General features: G+C 35.3%; 1 protein-coding gene across 6 annotated transcripts in view; it reads left to right on the top strand.

Moving 5' to 3' along the window:
* Window positions 1-20,352, top strand: part of PCDH11X (protocadherin 11 X-linked) — a 779,467-nt gene that overhangs the window by 2,665 nt on the left and 756,450 nt on the right. The gene's annotated exons all lie outside the window — the stretch shown is intronic.

The raw sequence follows: 20,352 nt of genomic DNA, 5'->3' as shown, positions 1-20,352 counted from the left end.
GCCCGAGAACCTCGTTCTCCAGTCGCCTCCGCACGGGCAGCCCCTCCTCCTGGCAATGATGTCAGCCCCGGAGCGGCTCGGCGGGCGGAGAGGAGGCAAAGCGGCTGGTCCCGGCCTGTGCGCAGCCGCCCTCGCTTCTCTCGGCCTCCTTCCCGCGCTCTCGCTCTCGGCCCCTCCATCCGCTCACTCGCTCCCCACAGGCGCGCTGAGGCGGCCGGGGCGGGGTAGGTTACTGAGGTCCCGGCCGCGGCCGATTTTGAACCCGGAATCTGATACAGATGTAGGGTCTTCCCGCACTCCTTCCCTCCTTATCCCTGTCCCCCACGACCCTCCCACCCCCCAGTCTTTCCTGTTTTCAGCTTGCACCTTCACTATTCATTATGAATCTACTTATTTAGCGGCATTCTAGAGGGCAAGTTCTTCAGATGAAATAATATTTACCAGTGTTAAATTTACGCTGTTTTCTCTCCTCCCTGGATTATAAGGAAGGGGGATGTGAAGACCGGTATCCTTAAAATCCTGTGGCCGTCTCTTTGCTTTCAACAGAGCAAGCTCCCTAGAAGGCGAAGTGGGTCGTCTTCCCAGTGAAATGGTGAGGTGTGGGAGGGGGACGATTGGAGGCGCTGGCACAGGGTGGAGAGTCCCCTTAAGTGAGAAAAGGGACTGAAAATTGGAAATTACGAAAGGCTCTAGGGGCTGCTGCCGCAGGGGCAGGCCACCGTCCTCTTTATTATAAGGCTGCGCAGTCACTTCTAGAGACCAGCGCGCCAAATTGGGAAGATTCAGAACTGGGATTTTACAAGACGGAAGCCCGCTGCGACTTCCTTTCTGAGTTTGCTCTTCTCCCTTTAAGGGAGCAACCCCCTGCTTCCCCGAATTAGATGCTAATCCGTTTTCTCTGATTGCGAACATTTTTTTTTTTTTTTTTTTTCTTTAGCTCTGGGAGAAGGACCGCAGCGCGCAGTTGGAGAAGGTTGCACAGGGCAAGAGGGTGGGGGCGGGGACGGAGGCAGCTTGTGTGGAGGCGTCTGGGCCTCAGAACTGAGTTTCCGTCCCAAGGAAATTATCTTCAGAGAGGATCGCAACAAACTGCTTACCTACTGACTGTATTTTGGTTTGGAGGCAGGTAGGAGATTTTGGGGAAAGGGAGCAGGAGCAAAGAATTCTTCCGTTTTGTAAATCTGGGGTTTTGTTTTCTTCCCTTGTATGGAAGGCTTCCCTTACATGTTATATCAGCAAAAGCAGCAAACTTAGAGTTGCTATGCGTTTGAAATACAGGAATGGGAAGGAAACTCAGACCAAGCATAAAATCGCATTCATTTTTTAGAGTTAAATCATTTGCTAAGGGTTGAAAGGAGACTTTTTTTTTTTTAATCACCTGAATGTGATTCTGATGGATGCCCAAGCAATGTTGGGTTTTGACAGCTGGGAGGCCTGGCAGAAGGAATTGCAGTTTTCACATTATTTCTTCTCTTTGTATTCAAAACTTCATGTTCTTTGAAAGATAGAAATTCCTGATAGAGAGCTTCCAGACTGCTGGTGGCAGGAAGAAATCTGGTAAGGGATTTAGAAAGCAGAGAATTCTCCTTTTTTCTGTGCAAGCAGTCCACAACTGCCTTTAGTCAGGATTTACAAGGTTCTTGGCAAAGAGAGGTGAGGCGTGCGGACAAGGAGACTTTATATAAACCATTGGTTTAAGCTAAATTGACAAAATATGTATGGCTGCCACATTTTTTATTAGTAGGAAGGGGAATTATTCAGGAGATGAAATTTTGAAATTTAATTTTCTCCAATAATCTTGCTTCACATATTTTAAAGGAGGGACATCTGTTTAGTTATTCAACAAAGAATCTGCAAATATTAAGCAGTCACCTACTGTGCCAGACAATGTGCTAGGCTACAGGAATGCAAAAGAGAATGGGTAAAGGTAGCTCCGGGTTCTGTGAGCCTGGAGACTCTGACAAATTTTTGATACAATGTGATTAATGCTCTAATTGAACATAATGGAGGGAGGAATTAATTTTTGCTAAGGAGTTGAAAAAAGATTCATAAAGAAGGTGTCTCTCTGGCTTTGAAAAATAGGCATTCATAGGCAGTGGCTAGCCAGGAGGTAGACCTGGAAGAGCCTGATACAGACTTAAGGAAGGAAAGGGCTGGTGAGGGTGGGGCTTGATGTCCCACTGTGGAGTTAGGGGGTTTGTGTGTGTATTTTGTAGGCATAGTCCACTTTGAAGATTTTTAAAGCAGATATGTTAAAAAAAACAACAACAAAACAGGGTGAGAAAATTAGGCAGTAGGTGGCACACAATAGAAACATTTTTTGTTGTTGTCTTTAAATGTGTATTTGAATAAACTAATGCACTGGAATAGAGAGTTGAGGCAAATAAGTTAAGAAGATACTGTAACATCCAGAAAAGAGGACTAATGAATGAAGAGGGCCTAAGGTAAATCAGTAAAACTAAGAAAGGAACAGCATTTTGGAAAAAAGAATTTCTCTTTAGTCATAATCATCTCTATAGTTTTATCTTTAGGTTCATCTCACCTTCCACACCCAACCTTCCAAATCCCCCATCTTCCACCATCAGAGTAAACGCCTTAAGCCACTTGCAAGCACACTTATGCCCACCGCACTCCATTTTCCACACACCTCCCTGCATCATCTCTGTGCCCCATATCATCTCTCCCATCCTTACCCACTTCAGCTCTTTCTCTACCAACCATCAGAGTCCCTTAATCTTGGCTTTTTCCTCCTCTTGAGGCCCTAGCAAACACCTCTATCTCCATTATTTTTCCTTCTCCCGTCAGTCTTCCCTCGCTGCTTCTTCCCCGCATTACCTACCTAGGTAATTTCTCCACTCATCCCCATTTTACTTCTTTCTTCCCACTAGCTACCTTGGACTCTCTTCCCCTTCAGTGACCTCAAAGGTGTTTTTTTTAAAAAAGGAACCACTGGATCTCTACTTTAAACTTACAGATTTGTCAAATTTTCCTCACCAGAAGATTCCTTGCCGTCTGTGTGTGTCTTTTGCTGTTTTATTTCAAACAAGATTTATAGTGGAATTCCTTGGATTTCTTATATTTTTTATGATGCCTGCAAATGTCTGTTTTCCTTTGGTTACAGCTAGGGATTTAAATATTGTACTTTGGGGAGTATTTTCAACTTTTCTGAATTTCTCACCACACACTCCTGAAACTGTTTCTCTGCATCCCATTCTTTCTGGTGTGTCCTCTTCCCATGGGTCATTATTTCTATGTTTTCAGTGAAAGTTTCTTTCTCATTTTTATTCCCCCTCCTTTTTGCTTTGTGGGATTGTCATAGTGGCTCAAATTTAAATATTTTGAGAGGGTGTCTGCCTCAGACAAATCTCTCCTAACACACACACACACACACACACACACACACACAAAGGACTTTAAGGCCTTTGTTAAAGCATGTTCATACGAACATACACAGTTACTATGTCAATCTTCAGAGGCAAAGGAACCCTTGCTTTTTACTTCATTCATAGAAAGTTATTTTTGTATGTGTGGGAAATGGGCAATTCTCAAATTGTCCATATCTCCACATGCACTGAGGTTGGCTCAACATCACTGGGAATTGGGGAGGTAAGAAAGGGTATGCCATAAAAATAGATGATACATTCTTTCATCAATGACATATGTAAATTTTATCTTTGTGAAAAATAAAATTTATAAGTACATTTAATTGGATTGACTTTATAACATTCCAAATTACATGTCATTGTCTGAGCAGAGTTCTATTATCTGAAGACTTTATTGATCATTCAGTATCCAGAATGAAGAAAATTAGGTAAGATGCCTTGATATTCCAGACTGGCTTGCATTGTTTAAGTTCATCTAATCCTAATTGAAAACGTATCATTTTTTCAATAGAAGTTCATCTCGAAGACATCATCCCCAAAATGTGTTCATCTTTTGTTAAGAGAAAACATCAAATAACCTGTATGTCAATGGTCCCTCAAGATTTATGCTCTGTGCAACATTAATTGTAAAACACAGGTTTATCATATGGAGAAAGCTATTTTAGGGTGAAAAGTGTCTTGAGATTTGGTTACATCTGTAGAAAGACTGCATTCTCATTATCAAACAGTAAAAATAAATTGGATAAAGAGTCCTTTTCAATTACGGTTTTTGAATTAGAAGAGTGACTTGGCAGAAATCATAAATGTTTCTATTATCTTTTACACTGTAAACATCCTCAACTGATCAAGGATTTTAAGCTGCCCTTTTAGTTGACTTTAATGTGTTAAGCATCAAATCAGTACAATAAATTTTGAATCTAAGGGTGACAATGGCTATAGTTGTCATTTCCAGCCCAGATCTGAAAGAATGATTTTTTCCACCTAATCTGCTCATCTTGAATATGTAGAATTGGGAAAAGAAAAAGAGGAAAGGCAAAAGAAAGAAGAGAATAAATTCTAGGAGAGGATTTTTCTCTCTCAATAAAAACTATATTAATCTTACATATCCTTTAGCATGACAATAAAACTAATTTCCTGATGGATTTTAATTAAAATATATGAAAATTCATTTCTTTTTAAATCTTCAAGTCATTAGAATGTAAATCAAGATTGTACTGATTTTTACAATTCATTTATTGTCATCATATGAAATGAAAACAGAACATTAAATTTTCTGCCACCCTCTTGTTTCAATTCATTCTCCTAGTTTAATTTATATAGTATCCTATATTTCATATAATTTTAAAAGTAAATATTTTAGTCTCATAAAAAACTTTGAGTAGAAAAAGAAAGCATGGTTGTACCTATTTTTTCAATGGGGAAACTGAAGGTCAGACAGGTGAAATCCTATCTCTAAGGCTTTCCAGTTAGTAAGAGGGGAAGCCTATACAGAACTTTTGGCTTCCAAACCAGGGCTTTTCCCAACACCTTCCTTGCCTTGCATTTCTTTGAGTATATTTCCTCAAAGTTCTGAATATTAAAAAAAAAAAAAAAACGAAAACAAAAAGAATGCTTCTTGGATTAAAAAATAAAAATTTCAAAGACAAGTAGTTTCAAATATATCTAAATAAGTCTATCTTTTAACTGTTTACTTGTGTCATATTCCCCTCCTCTTACTAACCCTGTAAATATTATATAATAAAATAGTAAGACTATTGAAATTTAACAGTACATGCTCATATATGCTCATACACTTCCTCTGCTTTATTTATAAGAATAATTCAAATTATGACCCATCATAATGACACTCCATAAACTTTAAGTTTACTTAATGTGGCACATATTTAGTGTTATCGCCTAATTTGTTTTTCTTTTAGGACATCTATATTTTATATATGATTTGTTTTAGAGAATATTTGAAAATGATTTGTAAATACTGATTTTCTTCTGATATGCCATCTTTGAAACAAAATATCTTTGGGAATCAATTGTGTGTAGGTTTGTATCATATCAACCAAAGGACATTAAGCTCCCAATATGCAAATCATTTTCTGTTATCTTCAGGATTATAAACTTATTTTTCCTTTGGTTTTGGGTACAGGAAATGAGAGCAGAGGTTTATTTAAATTGTGTGAACACAGGTATTTTATGATTTATATTTTATTAGTATCCAGAGAGTTCTCTTGAGCAAATAACTTCATCTCCCTGGAATACAGTTTTCCCAAAAGTAAAATGAAGAAGTTTTACATTATTTCAAGGCCCTTTCCAATGAAAAAAATTTATATGATGTTTTACAGAAAGCTCTACCATGTATTCTTTCCTTGTCCCTTGGCTCTGCAAGTATTTACAGTTTCAACGCATTGACTCATTAGCCCTCAATATCTAGAAACCTATTGCTGGTCCAGCATTACAATACTTTAAACGTGGTGGTTGGACTGGCTTGAGAAAGGGGGTCCTTAAAGAAATTTAAGGCAGTATCTCCTTTGAGAAGCTTATATTCTGATTGGGCAAAAACAATAAGCAACAACAAGAAAAAAGTAATATATAGTCACATTAGATTAAATTTTAAAAGTATCAATTGCCAGGTGGTACATTATAATATACCAAGAATGGTCCAAGTTTCATAAACTCTGGAAATGGAAGGGACCAGAAAGATCATTTAGTCCAACCCCTTAATTTTACAGATAAGAAAACTAAGTCTCATAGATGTGAAATGAGTGTTAACTGGAGTATTGGGTGATAACATTATTTAATTTACTATACAACCTTGCCTGTTCCCTCCTTTGCTCAAATGCAGGAATAGTTTTGTACCTTATCAGAAAGTTAAATATATCCAGGACTTGTTTGTTTATTTCTTTGGCTTTATTAAGCTGGACAATTTCCCAATCTGACTTAGATATAGAAAATGCTATGTTTTCCACACTTTGTTTTGAACTTAGATTATTAAAAACACGTCTATTGTGCATATGATATTATAAAACATGCAAAATGTAGTCTTGGCATGAAGGTAGAGTGAATAGACTAAAGCATCTATGCATTAATGTATATAAGTATTTTAACTCTTTAAAAAGGACTTGAAAAGCCCATTTACTTAAGATAGCAAGAAATGTACATACCCCAAAGGATGGTTTTGTTTTTATAAATACATATTTACCTAAGGACTTTAATGTACATTTTCCTGAAGGTTTAAATATAATTTGGGAAAGATTTTAAGTGAATTTTCTAAACTTTGGTCTGCTTGTTGCATGATCTTATTGCTCATGTTGGGGGTTGTATGTGTAAGGGAGTATGGGTCAGGTGAATGTAGGCAAAATGTGCCAAAGCAAAGCTTACCTTTTCCCCCTGCATAGCCTTAGACTGCTTTATTTTACTTTGTGGAAGAGGGGAAAGAAGGGGACAAAAAAGAAATCAAGTAGAGAAGAACACTGCCAGAGTGTTAGGTGATAGGGACTGGTTTTCAGTTTAGTGTGAAATATGCAACGTTTTTGAAACTGCCTAGGCTGGCTTCTCTCTCACTTCTCATATTGTATATTTGGAATACCTTAACTGTTATTTGATACTTGTTTGCTAGTTTTACTAGGTTCAAATATCTTCAAAAAAAACATGGGAATACATTAATTTTTTTAAAAAAAAAAGAGGCTTAAGAATAGGTAATAAACATACACAAAAACACACAAACAGAATAAAACTTTTACATGGAGAATTTGCTCTATAGTCATCAGGCAGGATTTCATTGTTTTTTCTGCTTACACCAGGAAAAAAATTGCTCAGTTTAAGACTGTTAGTTTAGCCTTCAGTCAGGCTCCACATTTCTTACAACACCCCTTGTCCTGCAACTTTTCTTAGCTCGTGATCTGTTTTAACATCCATGAGATAAAACACTTACAATACATGCTGGTCATTTTGTAAAGTGAATGAGTGCAAAGAAGGAGTATTTGAAGTAGGGAGTTTGAATCCATTAAATATCATATGGCTTCTGAATGCCTTCGAATTGCATAGAAGAGTAAACAGTTATGGGAATATAGGGCCAACGCTAAAAAATTATATAGCAGTGTAGCTGTAACAGAATCTAAACACTTGACAAATAGAGCCAATACACAACTTCTAATTAATCACCATCACTGCTGATGACTTGTTATTTTAAACTCCAGTTTATAGGAAGTTATGTTCTATTCCTGTGCTTCTCAAACTTTAAAGTGCATACCATTCATCTGGGGAACCCCGTTAAAATGCAGATCCTGATTCAGTAGATTCTAGCTGGGGCCTGAAATTCTGCATTTCTAACAAGTTCCCTGGGGATGTAGATGCTGCTGCCTCTCAAACCACACTGAAAACAAAGGGTTAATTCTTAGTCTGGTAAACAAGCATGAAAAGGTGAAGTAAGCAGAAGGTAACTTTTTTTTTTTTTTTTTTTTTTTTGCTGCATTGGGTCGTCCTTGCTGCGCGAGGGCTTTCTCTAGTTGCGGTGAGCGGGGGCTACTCTTCGTTGTGGTTCGTGGGCTTTTTATTGACTTGGCTTCTCTTATTGCAGAGCATGGGCTCTAAGCGTATGGACTTCAGTACTTGCAGCACGTTGCCTCAGTAGTTGTGGCATGAGGGCCCTAGAGGGTGTGGGCTTCAGTAGTTGCTGTGTGTGGGCTCAGTAGTTGTGGCTCTCGGGCCCTAGAGCGCAGGCTCAGTAGTTGTGGGGCACGGACTTAGTTGCTCCACGGCATGTGGGATCTTCCCGGACCAGGGATGGAACCTATGTCCCCTGCATTAGCAGGAGGATTCTTAACCACTGCGCCACCAGGGAAGTCGGTAACAGATTTTTCAAAAAAGATAAAATGTAGCTGTTTCACAAGGGATGGAATATTTAAAAATTAAAAATGATATACAATTATTACATTTGGGTATTAAAATTGATCTTAACCTTTGATGTAACTATATCAGTTGAAACTGTAGCTCAGAATAAAAAACAGTTGCTTGCTCATTTTGTAGTCAAATCTATTCTATAAGGACTATGTACATACATGTATACCATTTCAAAAAGAAAACCATTGACCACGTGGTGTCAATAGCTTACCAATATTTTAAAAACTTTTCCAACGAGATCCCAAAATTTTGAGTTTAATATGATATAATCTTTGAAGATATTCATTTGTGACATATTGAAAATGAACATATCAGTTAATTACTTAGATATCAGAGTAAAATGACAAATTAAATTTTCATTTACCTAGCTCAAAGACATTATTTTTATTTTCTTTTTAGTATCTGACATTTTTTAGGGCAACAACAAGAACAACAATGAAAGAGACTTGGTAGAGGTTATTTTATATTTGCTATCCCCTAAAACTCTCCTCAAAGCAGGAACAAATGGTAAATTAGACATTTAGTAAATTAGACACGATGCCTCACTACTTTCTTTACACTTAGATTTTTATCACAGACTACAGCAGAATAGCCACTTAATCTAAGTGAACTTTTCATTCATAATCCATTTAGGAAATCTTCGTAGTTCCATTTCTTTATGTGCAGTACATCTTGGTATGGAACCAGTGTCAAATTAAAACAAACAACATTGAAAGGAGCTATTGAAATAAGTCAAGTTGTAAGTGTTTAAACTGTGTTTGTTAGGAGGCACAACTGTGGATCTGGCAGGGTTAGGGAAACAGTTGAAAAGTTGTCACTTCAAAGCTGGGATTCATGTCTTAATTGTGGCATTGGGATTCAGCAGCTACCCTCTTCCCAGTGAAACTCTTTTTCTAAGCTCTGATACTTTAATAGAAATGGCAGAGCTTGTTTGGTGGCAACTTGAGGATCCCGGTGAACTAAAGGGCCAGTTGGATTGAAATGGTTTTTTTAAGTGCTAAATGAACTTGTGTGTCTGCCAAAATGCCTTGGATTTCATTACTCTTAACATTATTTAATAATGTTAAGCATTGGGCTTCCCTGGTGGCGCAGTGGTTGAGAGTCCGCCTGCCGATGCAGGGGACGCGGGTTCGTGCCCCGGTCTGGGAGGATCCCACATGCGCGGAGCGGCTGGGCCCGTGAGCCATGGCCGCTGGGCCTGCGCGTCTGGAGCCTGCGCTCCGCGGGGGGAGGGGCCACAACAGTGAGAGGCCCGCATATAGAAAAAAAAAAAAAAATAATAATAATAATAATGTTAAGCATTGACTGTTTCTATGTGCCTGAGGAAGCATGTATAGCAAGCAAAATACCATATATCTTTTTTTTAAGGGGGAAACTCCAGAATAGACAGAGGAGAAGAAATACAAAAAAACACAACAACAACAACAAAAAAAAACAGATAAAAAATAACAGAGCTCTTAGATTCCTATTTTCAAAGGCTAGAGATGGAAAATCACTCTATAGAAAGTAGAGATACTACTTCTATGAAAATACAGTGGTCAAGACTTGAGACAGAATGAGAAAAAATTGAGTTAATTTACAATGGCACTAAAACTCAAAAATTATATAGAATTGAATATGATGTAAAGCACCAGACTATTTCAGGATCATAACAACTGGAAGAAAAAATATGAGATAATTTCTTGGACTAACCTAACAAATATTAGAAATGCTAAAAATATTAAACAATGTTGTGAATTAGAATAATCAAATCTCACTGTATAACTTTAGGTCAGTTCTCCTTTTTCCTGTTTCAGAGGCAATATGGATACGTCTTAATAGAATGAGAGTTTTTATTTTGAGGAAAATGTTGTTTAACTGGACAGAATTTTAATTATAAATCATATAATTTTAGTAAAGATTTAAAATAGGTGTCAGTGAAGATTGAACACAATCAGCCAGTAGATAATATCATATAATGTACATTAAATGTTGAAGTACTTATAATTACTAATAATATGATAGGATTGCAAAAGTTAGTAATAGCATTACTAAGGAAATGGGTGGATTATATTCACTAGAAAAAAACTTAGAAATCCAAGTTAAGGTTAGGTTCTGGGATGGAGATTGACAACTCAAGGAAGCATCATCTTTCAAAGAAATGGAAGACATTCTGAGAACATAATGTTTAATATTTCCTTTGAAAATGTCCTTACACTTTGTATCTTCTTTATATCATACACTAATGTTATCAACTAAATCACTTAAGAACATGCTTTGCCAGTAACTGAAACAACTGAGTTTTTGGAGAAAAAAAAAAACACCAAAACAAAGTAGATTCATCATGAGTCTCTGCATTAAATCTAAAGTAATTACCTGAAATAGTACCTCTCAGTAAGTATGAAAGGCACTACTACCAGGTTTTTAGCTATGTGAATGATTACATTATCATTTTAAAACTGTTTTCTTTGCACTTTAGGATGTTACAGATTTTATCTCCTCTGAATCTCACAACAGTCCTGTGAAACAGGTACTAGACCATTTTGGCATATGAGGAAAGCCACATAGACAAGTTTTTTTGTTTTTTGTTTGTTTGTTTGCTTGCTTTTGTTTTTGTTTTATTTTCTTAAGTTCACATATCTATTGAATGTCAAAGACAGCATGATCCCTGGGACAATATTCATTCCATCAGCTAGTGTGTGTACTAAATTTTTAGGTTCAAATATGATTAAGACTATATATCAAAGGAACAATTAACAATGTATTTATTATGTTTAATCTTTCAGGAGTTTTGGGTTTGTATTAGAAAGTTGTGGTGAGCACTCATTGAATTTTATTCAGAACAAATAGAATAATATCACTGGCCTTACTAATTTCAAACATATAAATATGCAATGACACAATAGTCATAGTGGGCTGGGAAATAAAGATGTGATCATATGGAACAAGAGAAGAGTACTAGGATGGATAAATCTGATAAGGCTTTTTAGGAAAAAAATTGAGGATTTGGTTCCAATTTAAAATAGGTTCTGGCACAAGAGCCAAGTTCCTAAGAGTTTTCTTTCTCTGTGAATATAAAAATATTTGTGAGAATAGGTCTGGCAGGAGAGTGTTTGGAAGAAAAAAAGGAAAATCTATTATTGCTATGGCTTGGCTTAAATATAGAATGTTAAATCACAATCTAAGGTGTATCTCTCTAAGTCCTGGCAATCCTTGCAACCTGGAACTTTGGGAGGTTTCAGGTTTCTCATTTATTTGAATTACATTCAAGCATTTCTGTAAGACTGATTTTTGTAATAGTAGTTAACAACGTGGGGTGAATAGTTTTACCCACCGGGAGTTCACACTTCGTTTTCCCTTGGAAGAACTAGATTAATAGAAGGTATTACAAAAATATCTTCTGTTGTCAGAGAAGCAAACCCTGTTTAGTTTCTTTAATTAATCTCATGAGATTATTAGTAGACTTAAAAGTATAAATGATGACACATATTCTGCCATAGTGCTACTGAATATAAAAGACAAACACTATCCTTATTGTAATGTTTCCTTAAAAACTACAGTTCCTCTACATAAAATTGATATTTGTTGGTGAATTTCTCCTCACAAAGCCTTCACATATAATCATCTAACACTCCAAGCAATATTATGAGTTAGATGGTGCAGACATTTTTATCCTCCTTGTCTTTTTTTTTCTTTTCAAATGAAGAATCAACCTAGTCCAGAATTAGCTAAATGGCTTGCCTAAGACCACCGGATTAGAAGTAGCTTCTAATTCCATGAGCTTTTCACTATGCTAAATAGATTGGGTCACTGGTTGTAGATAACTTATCCTAACGTCTACGCATGCTCGTAGAAATTATGGAATATCCCTGAATCTCTAGTTTATTGTGTTTTTGTTTGTTTGTTTTTTGCTTAGGAAGGTCATCCTTAGGGATTTTTGGTCTTTGTGCATAACTTGCAATTTTTCTAAAGTAACTTAATGAAACACAAATACTGTTTAAGTGTGATCAGTTACACCTACTTAAGATTTGTTGTTTTCCAGAAGGTTCCATTTCTTTTGAAGTGACTTGCCCAAGGTCACAAAAGCTAGTTAGTGACAGTCTGGAATAGAATTTATCTCTCTCTGGACAGTGTGCTTTTCACTACATCATACAATATTACATCTTTACCATGGTAAAAGAGCTTGCATAAATAACACAAAATTAGACGTGTAATGATCATATAGCCTGAAATGTTCCAAAGTGCTACAACTAATTTTGGTTATAGATTTAAATAGTAAATATCAAACAAGAGTGTATTAAGTAGCAAAGGTGGTGATTCTTTTTGAACAAATTAAAGATGTTAACTCATTGACAGATTTTATGAAAAAGCCCTACATTTTATAAGGCAATATTACATATTTCAAATAATTTACTAACTTGAATATCAGATATATCTTCTACATGCAATTTAAAGTTGACTGAAATTTCACTGTAATACTCTGCTGTATCACAGCATAAATCTGTTTTGAATCTAAGAATTTTGTTTTGAAAAACACTATAAAAACAGTTCTGTAGTCATCTTAATTTTAATATCATGTCCTGTTACCTAGGACCCCAAAATACATTAAAGTTTTAAAGTTCCATAAACACTATGAATGATCCAATTTATTAAACTTACATTTTGCTTATTTACAGAAAATTAAATATTTCCTTGTTTATTTTAAAGGTGTTTGCTTTCCTGCTAAAAATGTCTAACACATTAGGCTTTTAATAGATTAATGGAGTGGAGTTGTAAACTTTTGCTTAGCAAACACACCTTCAAAGGTCATGTTGTTTTTCGAAATATAAATTAACGACTTTTGGTTAAATGTAAGGAAATAGTTTAAAAGCCAAAAACCTCAGTCATATTTTGTTCGAGTTATACTTGTTTGAATGAAAATTTATTTTACATAACTAAGATTATATGTTTTTTCTTTCAAAATTGAAGGAGTTTTAATTATGAACAAACAACAGCATTTTATCTTCCAGTGATTGGTCTACAATTTTTTTTCTTTTCGTTTTAACAGAGCCATGTATTTTTTCTGCATAGCATAAATCTTTTAAGAAATAATTTGAACTTAATTTGATTACCAGAGAATATTTCTAGGTGTAGTGCTTTTTTTAATAGCATGATTGTTTTGAACTATTATACAGATAAATTTTAAAATATTAGCTATGTGGTGAAAAAGTCAGCATAGAAGAATCTTCTCCTTTCAGAAGCTACTAAAGACAAACAGGTAAAGTTAGAAACTGTTAAACGACTAAAAGGGGACAAAAATTTTCTTAGCTCTTCTAAAAAAAGCTTACTTGATAAGCAGATTCTCAAAACTAACAAGTTTACAATAACTGAAAAATCCAGTCATTTAACCGAAAATGATGGTTACAATATAAATGTACATCTATTCACAACTATTATTTATTGCACACTTTATAATCACTACATATATTTTTGCACTATATATATATATAGTTTGCATACTTGATAACCACTATATGTATATATATACATAAAGAAGTATATATATGTATACATGCGTAAATAACAAAGGAGGCTTCTGATTATTTTGGCCCAACATAATCAGAAGCCTCCTCTGTTATTTAGTAGCCTTGATCTTAGACATCTACATCTGTACCCCTGTTAGGTAGGAAGTATTCTATCTCCATGTTATAAATATGGAAATTGAGACTTGCCCAAAGTTAAACAGATAGTAAACAACTAAGTCAGGAATCAACTTCAGATATTTTGTTTTTACTTCGCAGCCCAGACTTAACTACAATAACAAATAGAAGTTTATTTTTGTCTACATTAAAAAATTTTTTATTTTATATTGGAGTATAGTTGATTAACAATGTCATGTTACTTTCAGGTGTACAGCAGGGTGATTCAGTTACACATATACATGTATCTATTCTTTTTCAAATTATTTTCCCATTTTGGTTTTTACAGAATATTGAGCAGTATTGTGTATTGTCTACATTTTTGAAATTCCATTTAACTACATTAATAATGACTATGTACATGGATATTTTATTTTTATTTATCTTTAAACATGTTTCAAATTATATCCATTTTTCAGCTTTATTAACTGTATTAGAGCTGTAGAATAGCGTGCCTTGAGGAAACAAAAAACTACATAAGTTAAAGTAAATATTAAGGTTTTTTTTTTCCTTCTGGACCTCTTAATTTTAGGAGAAATATTTAATCTATAAAATCACCTGTCATTAACAATTCAGTTACAGCCTGGAAAATGCGGACACACACTTTACTGATCTAATTTAAAACCTAGACTTTATCCTTTGATAATCACATTTTTTGTTGTAGATTATATAATCAATATCAGCAAATTAAAATTATAGATGGATTATGATCTTTCTCATCTAAGATTGTTGCATTTTAATTTCATTTGTTTTAGAAATTTGACAGGTTTGATCTAGAGGCATGTAGCAATTTTTATTTTTAATGGATTTGCTTGGACAATCCCAAGTTAAAATAATAGCTTTCAGTTCTAGTCTCTGTTCAGAAATCCTTATACATAACTCTAGGATAAATACTAAAAGAATAAAATGTCTCACAACATTAAACAACTAAATCATTAACATTCTCTTGAACCACAAAGGGAGAATTGAACTTACAATTAATCTGCATAGTATCACATCTAGTTGAATCAATGAATTATTTTAACTGATTTTTTCAAATTAACTGTTAGTTTTATTTTTATGTAGACATTAGACTATTGTCCAAATAACTGAGTTTGTATTTCTATTTCAGACAAGCACAGTACAGCAATTCCTTATTCTTTAATAACATCCTTAGGGCTTATCAGCCAGGGTGGAAAACAGTGAGTCAAGGTTATTGATCAAAGATCAGTCAAAAGTTAAAATATCTTGTCTTTGATATTTTAAAAATAAGTAACATTATTGTCATGGAATAGTGATGCAAATGCTGTGCAAATATAGAACATAGATGAACACACATGCCTCTGCTTGATAAGTACAAACAGGAAGCTTAATATGGTGGAATTTTGACTAAGTAGATTCTCATTCTAGTAGGCAAACATTATGCATTTTTAAATTATAGTGATATTTGGGGAATTCCCTGGCGGTCCAGTGGTTAGGATTCTGCTTTTTCACTGCCAAGGGATGGGGTTCGATCCTTGGCTGGGGAACTAAGATCCCACAAGCCGTGTGGCACAGCCCTAAGAAAAAAAAATTATAGTGATATTTTTAAATTTTGAAGAAAATAGAATCACTTTTCTAAAATACAAGTACACATACATACAAGCACACCCCTTTTAAAATTTGTGATACATGGCAGCCTTCAAATTAGATGTAGACAAGTATAGGTTTATATTTAATAGCACTTAACAAATGTACTTCTCTTAGTAATATTCAGTGCCACTTTGTTACTTAAGAATTCTAGTGTTCACAGAAAATAACCTATTTTGTGGAACTTAGGTTGTCTTCCTGATATTAGGATATGTTACCACCAGATAGCAGTGTTATTGAAGAATTTAATTCTTCTTTGGTAGGTGTTTCACTCAGACATGGATTTTTTCTTCCTGTAATATACAGAATATCTGAAATTGTACACAAATCACAATTACATACATAGTCAAAACTTTTTTTTTTTTTTTCGCAGTATGCTGGCCTCTCACTGTTGTGGCCTCTCCCGTTGTGGAGCACAGGCTCCGGATGCACAGGTTCAGCGGCCTTGGCTCACGGGCCTAGCCGCTCTGCAGCATGTGGGATCTTCCCGGACCGGGGCACGAACCCGTGTCCCTTGCCTCGGCAGGTGGGCTCTCAACCACTGTGCCACCAGGGAATCCCCAAAACATTTTTAAAAATAAATATTTGGGCCCAACATATTGTAGTTTCCTTATCTTATATCACCAATTAATACTCATTCAAACCCTGCTCTTATCCAGAGACTTTGATTAGCTTATTTCTGACTTACTCCATATTTTGTAATATTTTCTTGAACTATTTCCTTTTGAAAAAATATGTTCGATACCTGGAAATTTAAGATAGAAATTTTAGAAGAATATTCTACAGTTAGATATTTGAACTAAACCCATCATCTCTTAGACACAAATTATTGTACTTCTGATGGATTTTTAAAAGGAATATCTGCAACTGAAAGTTCTATCATCTTTCAGTTAAATAATAAATCATAAACATATGTGGTTCTGTTAAGAAAGTGACTCCACTTCAATTGAGGCATTGGGCTAGGTTCTTTGTTATGAGGAGTCAAACACTTAATTTTTTTGATATAGTGTGATAAGTGATATAAATGAACTTAATACGATTTTTGAAGATTCACAAGAGAAGAGAAGATAGATTTCTTCCCATTCACTTGATTTACTATGAATTTCTGTATAACTACCCAAATAGTTTCCTGGTTGTGAAATAAAATGAATGCCCATTGAACATTTTTTTTGAGAGACTGTGAAAATCAGTCATGAGACATGAAAAAAAATTGTATTACTCAGAAGAACAGAACTGAAAGATAAGAAGGTTTAAATATTTTAAATGTTATACATTTGTATTCATAAGTGACCACAAACACTGAACACTGATATGTTCTAAATAAGTTTTTAAAATTAAGTGTTACATAACCTTATAAAACCAGATGAGATGGTATATAACTAAGTTGTATATTTTTTCTAAATATTATTACAAGTGCATTTATAGAATTTTGATACACATATATTATTCATATATTAGACATTAGTATTTATGGAGAGACTTCTGTGGATAAATATGCCCATATATTCTTGCTTAGACAAATGGTATACACTTATTAGACACTAGCAGCACTTTGACCACTTAGTAACAGGCACAACCACATTCCACGTCAGAGAAAGTTGCCAAGTTCACACGGTAGAAAGACTGACCTGATACCTCATTAAGGTTTTTGCCCAGCACTTATACTCTTCCACTTCCCACCCCCTTATCTTTTCCTTCTACTATGTTTTTCCTTTTTTCACTGAATTTTCACCCCCCTTTCTTTATAAACTGAATTGTTGAAAGATTAAATATTTTACTACAAGTCACTATGTTTTCTATTTCTATTCTTCTACATATGTGCATCTATGCTAAAAAGAAAGTTTGAAAAATTCCTTTTATTATCCTGTTTTTAAATTATCCCTTTTTCTAAACATAGAAACAAAATTTACAATTAAGAATATGTTCCTGGGCTCTTTAAGGCAAATATTTGCCCTCTGCTGTGAATTTGGCCCCTTGCTTGCTTTCAGTAGTCTGAAGATGTACAATAAAGGAGCATATGCCCAGGAGAATAAAGCTTTGATTTATATACATAAATGTTGCCTGATAAAAACAAACATATAAGGAAGAAATACAAAATATGAACAGACCAATCACAAGCACTGAAATTGAAACTGTGATTAAAAATCTTCCAAGAAACAAAAGCCCAGGACTAGATGGCTTCACAGGCGACTTCTGTCAAACATTTAGAGAAGAGCTAACACCTATCCTTCTCAAACTCTTCCAAATTATAGCAGAGGGAGGAACACTCCCAAACTCATTCTACGAGGCCACTGTCACCCTGATACCAAAACCAGGCAAAGATGTCACAAAGAAAACTATAGGCCAATATCACTGATGAACATAGATGCCAAAATCCTCAATAAAATACTAGCAAACAGAATCCAGCAGCACATTTAAAGGATCATACACCATGATCAAGTGGGCTTTATGCCAGGAATGCAAGGATTCTTCAATATATGCAAATCAATCAATGTGATACACCGTATTAACAAATTGAAGGAGAAAAACCATATGATCATCTCAATAGACACAGAGAAAGCTTTCAACACCTGTTTATGATAAAAACCCTCCAGAAAGTAGGCATAGAGGGAACTTACCTCAACATAATAAAGTCCATATATGACAAACCCACAGCAAGCATCGTTCTCGATGGTGAAAAACTGAAACCATTTCCAATAAAATGAGGGAAAAGACAAGGTTTCCCACACTCACCACTATTATTCCACATAATTTTGGAAGTTTTAGCCACAGCAATCAAAGAAGAAAAAGAAATAAAAGGAATCCAAATCAGAAAAGAAGAAGTAAAGCTGTCACTGTTTGCAGATGACATCATACTGTACATAGAGAATCCAAAAGATGCTACCAGAAAATGGCTAGAGCTAATCAATGAACTTGGTAAAGTAGCAAGATAAAAAATTAATGCACAGAAATATCTTGCATTGGTATACCCTAATGATGAAAATTCTGAAAGTGATATTCAGAAAACACTCCCATTTGCCATTGCAACAAAAATAATAAAATATCTAGAAATAAACCTACTTAAGGAGCCAAAGACGTGTATGCAGAAAATTATAAAACACTGATGAAAGAAATTAATGATACAAATAGATGGAGAGATATACCATGTTCTTGGATTGGAAGAATCAACATTGTGAAAATGACTATACTACCCAAAGCCATCTACAGATTCACTGCAATCCCTATCAAACTACCACCTGCATTTTCCACATAACTAGAACAAAAAAATTCACAATTTGTATGGAAACACAAAAGACCCCGAATAGCCAAAGCAATCTTGAGAAAGAAAAACGGAGCTGGAGGAATCAGGCTCCCTGACTTCAGACTACAGTACAAAGCTACAGTAATCAAGACAGTATGGTACTGGCACAAAAAGAAAAATATAGATCAATGGAACAGGATAGAAATCCCAGAGATAAACCCACGCACATATGGTCACCTTATCTTCGATAAAGGAGGCAAGAATATACAGTGGAGAAAAGACAGCCTCTTCAATAAGTGGTTCTGGGAAAACTGGACAGCTACATGTAAAAGTATGAAATTAGAATACTCCCTAACACCATACACAAAAATAAGCTCAAAATGGATTAAAGACCTAAATGTAAGGCTAGACACTATCAAACTCTTAGAGGAAAACATAGGCAGAACACTCTATGACATAAATCACAGCAAGTTCCTTTTTGACCCACCTCCTAGACAAATGGAAATAAAAAGAAAAATAAGCAAATGGGACCTAGTTAAACTTAAAAGCTTTTGCACGGCAAAGGAAACCATAAACAAGATGAAAAGACAACCCTCAGAATGGGAGAAAATATTTGCAAATGAAGCAACTGACAAAGGATTAATCTCCAAAATTTACAAGCAGCTCATGTAGCTCAATATCAAGAAAACAAACAACCCAATCCACAAATGGGCAGAAAACCTAAAAAGACATTTCTCCAAATAAGATATACAGATTGCCAACAAACACATGAAAGAATGCTCAACATCATTAATCAGAGAAATGCCAATCAAAGCTACAATGATATATCATCTCACACTGGTCAGAATGGCCATCATCAAAAAAATCTAGAAACAATAAATGCTGGAGAGGGTTAGAGAAAAGGGAACACTCTTGCACTGTTGGTGGGAATGAAAATTGATACAGCCACTACAGCGAACATTATGGAGGTTCCTTAAAAAATAAAAATATAACTACCACACTGCCCAGCAATCCCACTACTGGGCATATACCCCGAGAATGCCGTAATTCAAAAAGAGTCATGTACCACATTGTTCATTTCAGCTCTATTTACAATAGGTAGGACATGGAAGCAACCTAAGTGTCCATCAACAGATGAATGGATAAAGAAGATGTGGCACATATATACAGTGGAATATTACTCAGCCATAAAATGAAACGAAATTGAGTTTTTTGTAGTGAGGTGGATGGACCTAGAGTCTGTCATACAGAGTGAAATAAGTGAGAAAGAGAAAAACAAATACCATATGCTAACACATTTATATGGAATCTAAAAAACAAACAAAAAAAGGGTCATGAAGAACCTCGGGGCAATACAGGAGTAAAGATGCAGACTTACTGGAGAATGGACTTGAGGATAGGGGGAAGGGTAAGATGGGACAAAGTGAGAGAGTTGCATGGATATATATACACTACCAAACGTAAAATACATAGCTAGTGGGAAGCAGCTGCATAGCACAGGGAGATCAGCTCGGTGCTTTGTGACCACCTAGAGGGGAGGGATAGGGAGAGTGTGAGGGAGGGAGATGCA

Source organism: Kogia breviceps, chromosome X (assembly GCF_026419965.1).
Source record: "Kogia breviceps isolate mKogBre1 chromosome X, mKogBre1 haplotype 1, whole genome shotgun sequence".
Lineage (NCBI taxonomy): Eukaryota > Metazoa > Chordata > Mammalia > Artiodactyla > Physeteridae > Kogia > Kogia breviceps.
This window is presented reverse-complemented; position numbering and strand designations above follow the sequence as displayed.